An 11,993-nucleotide genomic window follows, 5' to 3' on the forward strand; every position below is an offset into this window, starting at 1 on the left:
CTCGAGCTCGATCTATATTAAACTTGTTCTCGATGCGATCCCTCGAGCCTACAAAATCGAGGACATACGATTTTGACCGTATACAAGCATGTACTCGTATCTAGAGATTCTAAAATATTCCCAATAAAAAAAGAAAAATGTAATATTATATGAGGGTTATTCCTATATTGTGTTTAGGGATGGAAAATAGGGCAAGGCGGGGCGGGGCGGGGCGGGTTAAGCTTTGCCCTGCCACATATTTGACCTGCCCTGCCCCGTTTAACAACTTTTCTTTTTTTAACCTGCCCCGCCCCGCCCCGTTTAGCTTATATTTTTTTCCTTCATTTTTTAAAGTTTTCATGTTCTTACTTATTTGAACGGGTCTGGTTCTAATTTCGATTCGAGCAAAAGTAAAAGCAAACTAATAGCCTATTTGATCAAGCTTCTTTTTGGCCAAAAGTGCTTTTTTTTTGCCAAAAAAACTTTTGGCCAAAAATTGAGGTGTTTGGCCAAGCTTTTGGAAGGAAAAAAAGTGCTTTTGAGGAGAAGCAGAAGCAGTTTTGGAGAAGCAGAATAAAGTAGCTTATCTCCAAAAGCACTTTTTTGAGAAGCACTTTTGAGAAAAATACACTTAGAAGCAGTTTTTTAAAGCTTGGCCAAACACTAATTGCTGCTCAGAAGTGTTTTTCAAACTAATTAGCCAAACACAAACTGCTTCTCACCAAAAGTACTTTTGAGAAAAACACTTTTGAAAAAAGCACTTCTCAAAATAAGCTGATTTTTGCAGTTTGGCCAAACGGGCTATAAGTCAATGAAATTTAATAACCTGTAAAATCTAAAACTTGTTAAATGAAAGGAAACTCTAATAAACAAACAAATTATAATATGTGAGGAAACTAAAGCCTGTACTTCATAAGATGTATATTTGTTTGGGAATATTTTACAAGTACTTGAAAAAGAAATTAGAGTGAGTAAATAATAATAATAATAATAACCAAACCAACATGATATCATGTTTGACTCAATAAATGTTCATGAAAGTTTGGAGTCGTAAGGACAAAATATCTTACTAAAGAGAAATCAGATTGTGTGCTCTATGGACTTTATTTGACGTATCAGTAAAACATTTAAGCTTATTAAACTAAATGCAAATAATAAAGTAAAAAAGAAAAATAGAAAATAACAAATTAACAAGTTAGTGATACTTCCACCAATACGCAATCCATTTGCGGGTTCCCAGTGTTTCACTGCATTCTAACGACAGTGTAAACTATGAATTATAGGAGTAATTCATAATTCATGCTATAAATTATTATACATTGAGTTCATAACTAAGGGGTATACAAAATCTATAGGCAGCACACTGTATTGAAAATGAAAAAGTTTCAGTTTGTTATAAAATAGCGACCGTAAAGTAAATAAAGTAAAGACAAATATAGAGAGAAACTAATATATTATTGAACTTTCAAACTGATGTACATAATGAACTGAAATTTCTTCTATTTATAGAAGAAAGGAAGCAGCTGCGAGGCTTTTCAGGAAGCAGCTGCAAGGCTTTTCAGGAAGCAGATGCGAGGCTTTTCTTAAACTGCTTGTAAGCTGTCTGCATGAGTTACTTGCAACCTGCCTGTTTAATAAGAAGTTGCTATAAATGATTTCATTGAGTTGCTTGCAACCTGCCCGCATCAGCTGTTTGTAGATGAACTTCAACAGAGTACTAGATGGATAATCTTCTTCAGGAAGATTATCTATAGCGGAGTAATAAATAGACATCCATAATATAATAGTTTCATAACACTCCCCCTTGGGTGTTCATTAAAAGATAATGTAGACCTCGTTAAACCCTTACTAGGAAAAACCCAGTGGGAAAAATCCCAGTGAAGGAAAAAGAGTACACATATTTAGTAATATACATTTCTAGTTGCCTCATTAGAAAACCTTACAAGAAAAACCTCATGGGAAAAAAACTTAGTAAGGGAAAAAGAGTTTAGCGCGTATTACACTCCCCCTAATAAAAACCTTGTTTCAAATATTTGAGTCTCTACATTCCAATATTGCACAACATCTTCTCAAAAGTTGAAGTTGGCAAAATTTAGTGAACAAATCTGCCGGATTGTCACTTGATCGGATTTGTTGCACATTAATGTCACCATTTTTCTGAAGATCACGTGTGTAGAATAATTTTGGTAAAATGTGCTTCGTTCTATCTCCTTTTATAAATCCTCCCTTCAATTGGGCTATACATGCAGCATTATTTTCGTATAAAATTGTGGATCCTTTATCACATTCCAAATCATATTTTCCTTGAATAAAATGAATCACTGATCTCAACCATACACATTTCCTACTTGCTTCATGAATAGTTATTTATCTCAGCATGATTTGAAGAAGTAGAAACAATAGACTGTTTTATGGAGCGCCATGATATGACAGTACCTCCACATATAAACACGTACCCGATTTGAGATCGAGCTTTATGTAGATCAGATAAATAACTTGCATCTGCATAACCAATACGATCTGCGCCACCTTTGTTAGCATTAACAAGATACATGAGTGCACCAATTGCACTGAGATAGAGTATTTCAGGACCAAGGAGTTCCTCATCCTCTTCTGGAGGTCGGAACAGATCCTTATTCACTTCAAGTGATCAAACAATCATTGATGTACTCAATGGGTGTGCTTTGTCCATGTAAAAGCGTTTTAAGGCCCTTTCTGTATATGCAGCTTTGATGGATAAAGATCTCGTCTGCTAAATGTTCAATTTGCAGATTAAGACAGATTTTTGTGTTTCCAAGATCTTTCATCTCAAATTCTTTCTTAAGATATTCAATTGCATTTTGGAGCTCTTCTAGAGTTCCAACAAGATTTAGGTCATCAACATAAACAACAAGGATAACAAATTCTGATGACATCTTCATTATAAAAATACCTGGACAAATAACATCACTTACGTAACCTTCTTTTAGCAAATGTTCACCGAGGCGATAATACCATATGCGCCCAAATTACTTTAAACGGTACAATGACCTTTGTAATTTGATCGAGTATATTTCTCGAGACTTTGTACTATATGCTTAAGGCATTTTAAATCCTTCAGGGATATTCATATAGATTTAATCAAATAAGCCATATAGGTTATGAATGGCATGACATCTTCAGGTGTCTAGACTGCAGGTCCGATCCTCACAATATTTTACAATATTGTGCACTATATTGTATCAAATATATCGTCGACGATCATTTTTGTATCGGTTCGCAAGCGACATAACTTGTTGAGATCTCATCACTTTCTTTATTTTCAGGTACCTGAACTTCTTCTGAAGTTTCACGAAATTTTATATCATGGGCTCTTCTAGAGCTCATTTCGTCCTTATTATGATCATTTTGATCATTTGCTCCTATCCTTTTCAAGGATTGTTACCTTTGGAACCGATTGGTCTACCACGCTTCATGCGTACAGTAAACTCCATCCTTCAGGGACTTTAATTTTAAAAGGAGCATTCGCAGCTGAAATATGATATTTAATTTTGGATCAGCAAATGCTTCAGGCATTTGACTTGAATTATCTTCTGAGTGAGGATCATACTAATGATAACTCGATTCATATACTTATTTTTCAACTGCTTATTCCATCTCCCGAATGTTAGAAAAATGAACATATATCCCAAATCTTCTTTGGGAAACCTATCTTTGTGCTTTGTGGTAGAGAAATTGATCATATACCACGCATACAAAGTTATTAGATAGTAAACATATTTGGTTTATGATCCTAAACCAATTGTGAGAGGAGAACTTATTATATATTGTTGGTCTGATGCATACAAGTGCTGTTGTATGCAATTTAAAATTTTTTAGACCAACACATGAAACTTTGTTCTCATAAGCAATAGTTTAGCCATTAATAGGAGGTATTCAATGCTAAACTAGCTTGGATATAAACCAACATCATCAAGATGAACTATCTTGATTTCATAATCTGAAAATTATGCTCTTAATTGATAAAAGCAATTTCAAATGCCAAACTGCAGGTTGACAATAAACATACATGTAACCATCTCATATATGCATCTATAAGTGGTTCACATGATAGGTGAATGGGCCCATATTCACCTTTTAAACATTTCAGATTAGGGTCTTAGTCCCAACTTTAGCTGGTATAATCAATTTATTATGAGAACAAGCAACACAAGAGAATTCTTGAAGAATCTTCTAGTTCTTCAGTATATGCTTATCTGAATTCTCAAATAGCTCATTTAAAAATGGAAAATGAAAACTTCAAGTTTATCATGACATGTGCTATCTCTTAGTAAATTTATGTCCAGTTTACTATGACATAAATTTTTGCCTCGGTAAAACTTATGATTTACTGTGACTGCTTTTGCATTAGTAAATCTCTGGTTTACTGTGATACATAATGTAGTACAAATTGAAGAATAAGGCGGGTAACTTCTCACACACATATTATTTTACTCCCTATGATTGTGGAAACATGAAGATTTACAATCTTCTAATCATTTGTAGTCTCAATATGATTGCCATTTGTATTAGTAAACTTCAGGTTTACTACAACATGTGTTTGACCATAATCATATAATATGAATGATATATTTGTATATAAGCTCTTCCAGAGCCTTTGTTCGTTATCCACAATCTAATATTTATCAGACACTACTGGTGTCATGTGTCTTCTAGACAAACAATTAGCTCTTCAGGAGTTGTTGATACAGTTTGTACTATCAAATATTGCTCAGACACTTCTGGTATCATGAGAGAAAATCATAATCAAATAAATAATATAAAGCTAATTCTAAATTTATAAATGACAAAAATTATTTTAATATTTCTACCACTAACTTTGTGACAAATATCTCCTTCAAGCAGAATACCATTAACATCTGAAAATTTTGTATCAATGCTGCAACCACATAGTCATTGCATCTTTTAAGGAAAGATGCACGAGTTGCTATTTCCTTCAGGGAACTCAATAACTAACCATAATGTACATGTGGTTGTAGTAGAAAGCATTCTACAAGCATGCTTTTGCCTTAGAATGATACTTAATAAAATTATCCAAGATGTTTTACGTACAACAGGTACGTGGAACAATGATTTTTATGCCGCCAAATAATATTTATATCCTCTGTTATTCTAACTCTTCAGGAGGTGAGTTGTGGTATTTCTTCATTCACTCCAGGGAATGAAAATGTGCTTCAAAATAACTTTGAATAGTTCGTTATTTTATTTAAGCACAAAAAGACATAGTTTCATAATATTTTCCTATTTCAGGAGGAAATTTCAATTATGTTACTTCTTCAGGAGAAACTTTAAAATACGAAATATTGAGTATATATTCTCTCAATCATACTACCTCTTCTGGAGGTGAATTGTAATATATTTACATCAAGAGCGTGTTCATATTTACGGGCTTTATTAAAATTATCATATTCATTTCAGGGAACGGATTAATATTATCAAAAGTTCTCTTCCTTCAGGAGATGGAACATAATTATTTGAACGTGCAATAACCACATTAAATTGTGATGACGTCTGACCTCTTTTAATATATTTGCTACTTCAGGAGCAAATCGAGGTATATATGTAATATAGAGAAATTTTCTCTAACTTATCTTCGTTGTAACCATAGCAAGCCTAAATTATCACTTCTGGTGGTCATAGACATATACCACTTCGATGGTTAACAAAATTTTGTTACAATAAGTTGTACGAAACATAACCACTTCCGGTGGTTGTATATTTCTTACAAACTCTGCTGGAGTTTAAGTGAATCTAATAATGTTACCCATTTATAATCAAAAGGAAAATAAATACCAAAATAGCGACTGTATAATTATTCATAGCGTCCAATCGTTTTCCACAAAAACTACTGGGTCTCGCCATCATATAATAGCTTAAGAAAAATTATTTTTTTTCTTTCCAATTTCACGAGATTTCATCCAAGTAAAATAACATCTACATTATTAGTTGGCTAGAAAGACGTGATTAACATACATGGTAAACATATTTTTAGAACAAGAAAGTTCATACTACTGGTTGAGCATATAAAATTGGAAAAAGGTAAAGTTTCTGCCTTTAGTCCAAAATCACAAGACCCAAGTTCTAATTCTTATATTTAAAGAGGAAAATAAGAAGGAATCACCTGAGTAGAGGAGAGAGAAGGGTTCTTCTTGACAGAAATTGACAGCACTTCATCGTTAATCATAGTTCATAAGGTTTTAACTAGTCATTAACGCTCCGTTTGGAACTTTAAGAATCAAATCCCCTTTCCTAATATCACGAGCTGCTGCTAAACCTCTCATTGGATACTTTCAAAGATTTGCTCGATATGACAGAGTCTCGTGCTGATAACGTATTATAAAATAACGACTTTAAAGTAAATAAACTAAAGACAAGTATAGAGAGAAACTGATATATTATTGAACTTTCAAACTGATGTACATAATGAACTGAAATCTCTTCTATTTATAGAAGAAAGGAAGCATCTGCGAGGCTTTTCAGGAAGCAGCTGCAAGGCTTTTCAGGAAGCAGCTGCAAGGCTTTTCAGGAAGCAGATGCGAGACTTTTCTTGAGATGCTTGTAAGCTGTCTGCATGAGTTGCTTGCAACCTGCCTGTTTAATAAGAAGCTGCTGCAAATCATTTTATTGAGTTGCTTGCAACCTGCCTGCATCAGCTATTTGTAGATGAGCTTCAACAGAGTACTAAATAGATAATCTTCTTCAGGAAGATTATCTATAGCAGAGTAATAAATGGACATCCACAATATAATAGTTTCATAACACAGTTTATTTTTATCAATTTTGTAGCCAAAACTCTTGCCCTGCCACCTGCCACCTGCCCTGCCCCATTTATAATTTTCTAAAAATATACTTTGACCCGCCCTGCCCCATTTAAGTAATCCCCTGCCCTGCGCTGTTATGGCCCTACCCTGCCCTGCCCTACTTTTACCCTGCCCCATTGCCATCTCTAAATTAGTGTTCAACTTTGCACTTGAAGAAAACCATATATAGCATGTGGTTCATTGATGCTTCACTTGTGAATGCATGACATACTTACTATTTCTAGCAAGCTTGCATATTTTATTTAAGCAAACCTCCAAACTATTATTTCGCCATGTCCTATAGGGTTGTAAGTGTTGCGTAATTTATAAATGATTTTCGATAAGACACCTTCCTAAATATTTATAGTCATTGGACATCTCGATGAATAACTATAAGATTCTCAAATTTGAAAATGCACTTCTGGGAGTTTTTTTTTTAAGTTTACAATGGAATAAAAACTTTTAGTGGAGTCTAAAGCTCACAGATAATTTTGAATTTGAAAGAGTTTGTTGTGAAGTTTGCCATAGGCAAATCTCATATTGAAATGAGATGGAAAAATTAGGGATCATATATAAGGTGTAATGAGGAAATTAATTGTCGAGATGTTTATTGGATTAAAATCCAAGGGGAAAAAACTTTAACGCAATAAAAATTGGGCAAGAGCAAAAAATACAGAGCAGCCAATAGCCAACTTGATAATTTAAGGCGGTATAGGGTAAGTTTAAAAGTTCACTAATTGTTGGTGGTTGAATTCGAAAATAGCTTATCATAGACGAATAATAATTTAAAATTTATAAAGTTGAAACACCATTTAGATCCAAAAGTGTTCATCCAAAGAAAAGCTTAACAAATTCCAAAAAAACTCGCTGACGAATAGATACTGTACAAATTAAGGTGGATGATGTAGATGGAGACTGGACTCTTATTAAAGTAATCCCTACCTAAGTGACTGAAACTGAGTAGAAGTTTGAAGACCCATGATATTACAATTTAATATCTACCTAGGTGGAAGTCTTTAGTTTCACACTCTCTTAGCTTATTTGTCACGTCCTTCGTCTTAAATTAAGTGTACGTGCGACACTTGACAACTCGCTCACGATCTTGTACAACTTGCTCACGTTCTTGCTATGTCAAGTCAACCTTACTACACTCAAGATCGCTAAGAGAATGGAAGAAAGAACACAAAAGAATTGTTAAAGGAAGCTTTGTATTAGAGAGAACTTGAAATGTTTGCTTGGTTAATGAATTACAAATGAATGCCCCCTATTTATACTAATCACCTAGGGGCTAGTATGTAATAATAATTATTCTACAAGTCCTTCCGTATTTACAAATAAGTCATTCTCTAGAATATTCTACATAGCTAGAATCTTCTTAGGACTTTCCTAACAATTCTATAGGGTTCTAGGGTCTTCCTAAGGAAACCTCTATATTTCTCTAGAACCTTCCTACAAGTGCATAAATATCTAGAACTTTTCTAAGGAAATTCTCCATAGTTCTAGAATATTCCACCAAGATCTTTTCCCTAACTTATCTAACCCTTCAATATGGCAAAAATATATGTCAAGTGGCACCTACGTGGCATGATGGTGTGGCGGGTCATGACACTCTCCCCCACCCAATTTTGTGTCGCCCTCGGCACAAAACATCGACACATATGTGCGCACCTCGCCTTGGCGTCGCTAGAGATCTTTGTCCATTAGCCATGATACCCTATGAAGTGGTTCTCCTTCCCATTTCACAAGGACTAGCCACGTTTCTTCTTACACTGTTTGAACTTTGGACGGCTAGCAGTGATGGCCTCGGTGCTCCACCCATCGGATGCCCCTCCTTGATCTTGGCCTGAATCTTCCCATGACTCAACCAAGTTTAGCAGCTTCTCAAGCATCGGGTCCATGTTTCCACTCCTTATTTGGCTGCCCTCCATGGTCACAACCTTGCTGGCAAACTTGACCCCTCTGCTTGGTGCATCGTCTGAGTCTGATAGCATACCATCACTTTGTAACTTGCAATCCTTGCAGTTTCTCCTATGTCACCCTTATGTGCTTGAGCAAAGTTCCCTATCATTGCTGCAAGCTTCCCCAACTCTAGGCATTCACTTGCCCGTTGTGACCCTTTGCAAAAGTAGCACCCTCCCTTAGGCACGTACTCCCTACCATTTTCCGACCCCTTGTCGTTTCTCTTGGACCCCTGTCCGTTATGGGATGGCCCCTTGCCATTACCCTTGTATACCTCGGCTATGCATTTCCTGTTGTCCTCATCATGATCTCCCTCTTCCCTCTCGGCGTTGCCTTCTTTGGACTTGGCAGACTAAATCTTGAAGTCAACAATTGACTAGGCTACTCCGATGGCCCCGTTCACGTTGGCTATTTGATGTCTTCTTAACCTTTGTCCAATTTTGCAACGCATCCATGAAGTAGAAGAGGAAATCTTCCTCGGACAATGATGAGATTTGTAGCATTAAGGTAGTGAACTCGCGTACATACTCCCGAATTGTGGCCTCCGTCGTAGCTCCCTTAGCTTCCGCCAGTCGGTAGTGAACTCGCGTACATACTCCCGAATTGTGGCCTCCGTCGGAGTTCCATTAGCTTCCGCCAGTCTGCCGCCTCGCGTGCAACCCGTTGTTACGACCCAAACCGAAGGGCCGCGACGGGCACCCGGTGCCTTACTCAACTGAGTACCAACGTAACATATCTTTCTTAACATGTTATCATGAGTAAACGAGCCAGAAAACCCGTCATGAGATAACAAGAATAAAACATAAGGGAATACTCAACATATGAAGACCCAACATGATATACAAACTAATATATGTGACATATGGGCCTATAAGGCCGACATGACCATTAGTAAACTCGAAACATAGGCCGACAAGGCCATATGATTATCCATACACCTGACATCTGTCTATAAGCCTCTAAGAGTACATAAAATCATAAAGGTCAGGACAGGGCCCCGCCATACCAATCAATACATATCCAAAGTATACTGACCAAATAGGCAACTCCGGAGCAAGTGGAGTGCACCAACACCTTCGCTGAGCTGATAGCCTACTAGGAGGACTGTCAACCTATCAATCGGGACCTGCGGGAATGAAACGCAGCGTCCCCAGGCAAAAGGGACGTCAGTACGAATAAAGTACCGAGTATGTTAGGCAGGAAAGCATAAACAAGAACAGTAATGTAAAGAGAGAGATAGAGGAGATACAACCTGTAACATCTGAGTGCCTCTGGGGGTTACTGATATGAAATGCATAATACATATATATACATAAACTTTTTAAAACATTCGCCTCTGTGGGCATCATCATCATCATATCGTACCCGGTCTCAAAGAGGACTCGGTAAAAATGTACCCGGCCATCATAAGGCTTAGTAGAATCATACCCGGCCACGTGGAGCTCGGTAAACCCAACTGATCAGTGGTTGCACAATAGGTGCCATACTCGGCCGACTATAGCGCGACTCGGTAGAGTAAAATAGATACATATATATAATGCATGCTCGACTCATGGAATCACGTTCTAACCCTTTCAGAGTGATGTAAGGTCATTGCACCTTCGATTAACATTATGGACATCCCTACCATCAATATGAACCTTAGTGGGATTTAAGGATCATACACACTTGTTTAGAATAACTTTATAAGGAAAGAACAACATGGACAACCTTAGTTTCTAGGAGTAGATCCGTTATGAATTAGCGTACCGTTTATGTTCATGTCACTTTAGATCATGCCAAAAGAAAGAAGTAAGTGCCTTAACATACCTTAAACCCGTTGAGTCCTTAATCACTTCCAAGAAACTCTTCAAACAAGTCAACTCAATCTATCATAGTATAAGGAGATTCAAAATCAGTGCTAACTTAAGCTAGTAGCTCGTTTACGTAAATTTTGGTAGCATCTCCCTTGTAACAAGGGCCTCCTCCAATACCATATACAAACAAAAATGACTAGAGCAATCCATCAATACATAATTATCAATATCAAGACACCATATAACAACAACAAGTCACAACTACATTACGACGAGCGGCAAGCTCCGATTGGAATCCGTATACCCCTTATCAATCCTTATAGACTTCTTACTTCAACATAACAGTATCATTAACTTGATAATGAAGTCATTAATCAATGATTCCAGCCTTATACCATATATTTATAACAACGAAAATAATCCACAACTTCAACTATCCCCAACTAGCAACTTTATTCACTAGTTCATGTCTAGCCCATCCATTTAACTTAATCAATATCAAGATAACCTTAAGCACAAGCAAGAACACAATATACATACCTCCTATAGTAACTTCAAGTCACAATCCAAGTTATATTCATTTTACAACAACCCTTAATAGCAATACAACACCATAGAAGTGACTTAAGCTAATCCAAGTATTATCTTGTAGTTTATCATCCTAACAACTTAACCAACATACAAGCAAGCTTAAGCACAATTAGTAGGCTGTTATACTCACCTTAGACAGCAGCAAAAACTTGGAATTTCATCCAAATATAGCCCACAACAATCCTCAATGACAACACAACCTCAAAGAGGTGTTGTTCTTCACTAGAACTAAGTTTTGATGTTGAAATATGGTGTAATCACTTTGGAATCACTTCAAACCCTTGTGGTATATGTTTAGGAGGGTTAGGAGAAGTTTGGAGACGAATATTAGTTGAAAAATGAGCAAAAATAGGCGTCCAAATCGTTTATAAATTGAAGTAGGTCAACCACCGCCTAAGTGGGTCCCATTGGGAGCTGCTTGCGCGGTCTCGCGAAAACACGAATATCTCTCTACTCCGATGTCGTATTGACAAACAGTTTAATGCATTAGAAACTAGACTCGTAGATCTTCAATTTGGTAGGTAGAACACCCTATGATTCCAAGTATATTTGGAGAAATGCTCAGATACATTTGACCTAAATTTCAGCAAATTTATGAAAGTAACTTGTGATGACCTTTGCCAACTCTTGTTCCACAACTTGCTTGCCTTCAAAATGTAGAAAATGATTATCATACGACTAAAATAACTCATAGAATAACCTCCTTATCATGTTAAGAACCATAGTCTCACCCCAATGTACATGTTATAACATTCCAAACTTGTCGACTTTTGACGAAACTTATTTTCTTCAATTGGTTTAGCTTCTAAGATTTCCAACCCTCTTGGTA

This window comes from Nicotiana tabacum, chromosome 7 (assembly GCF_000715075.1).
Source record: "Nicotiana tabacum cultivar K326 chromosome 7, ASM71507v2, whole genome shotgun sequence".
In the NCBI taxonomy this organism is placed as follows: domain Eukaryota; kingdom Viridiplantae; phylum Streptophyta; class Magnoliopsida; order Solanales; family Solanaceae; genus Nicotiana; species Nicotiana tabacum.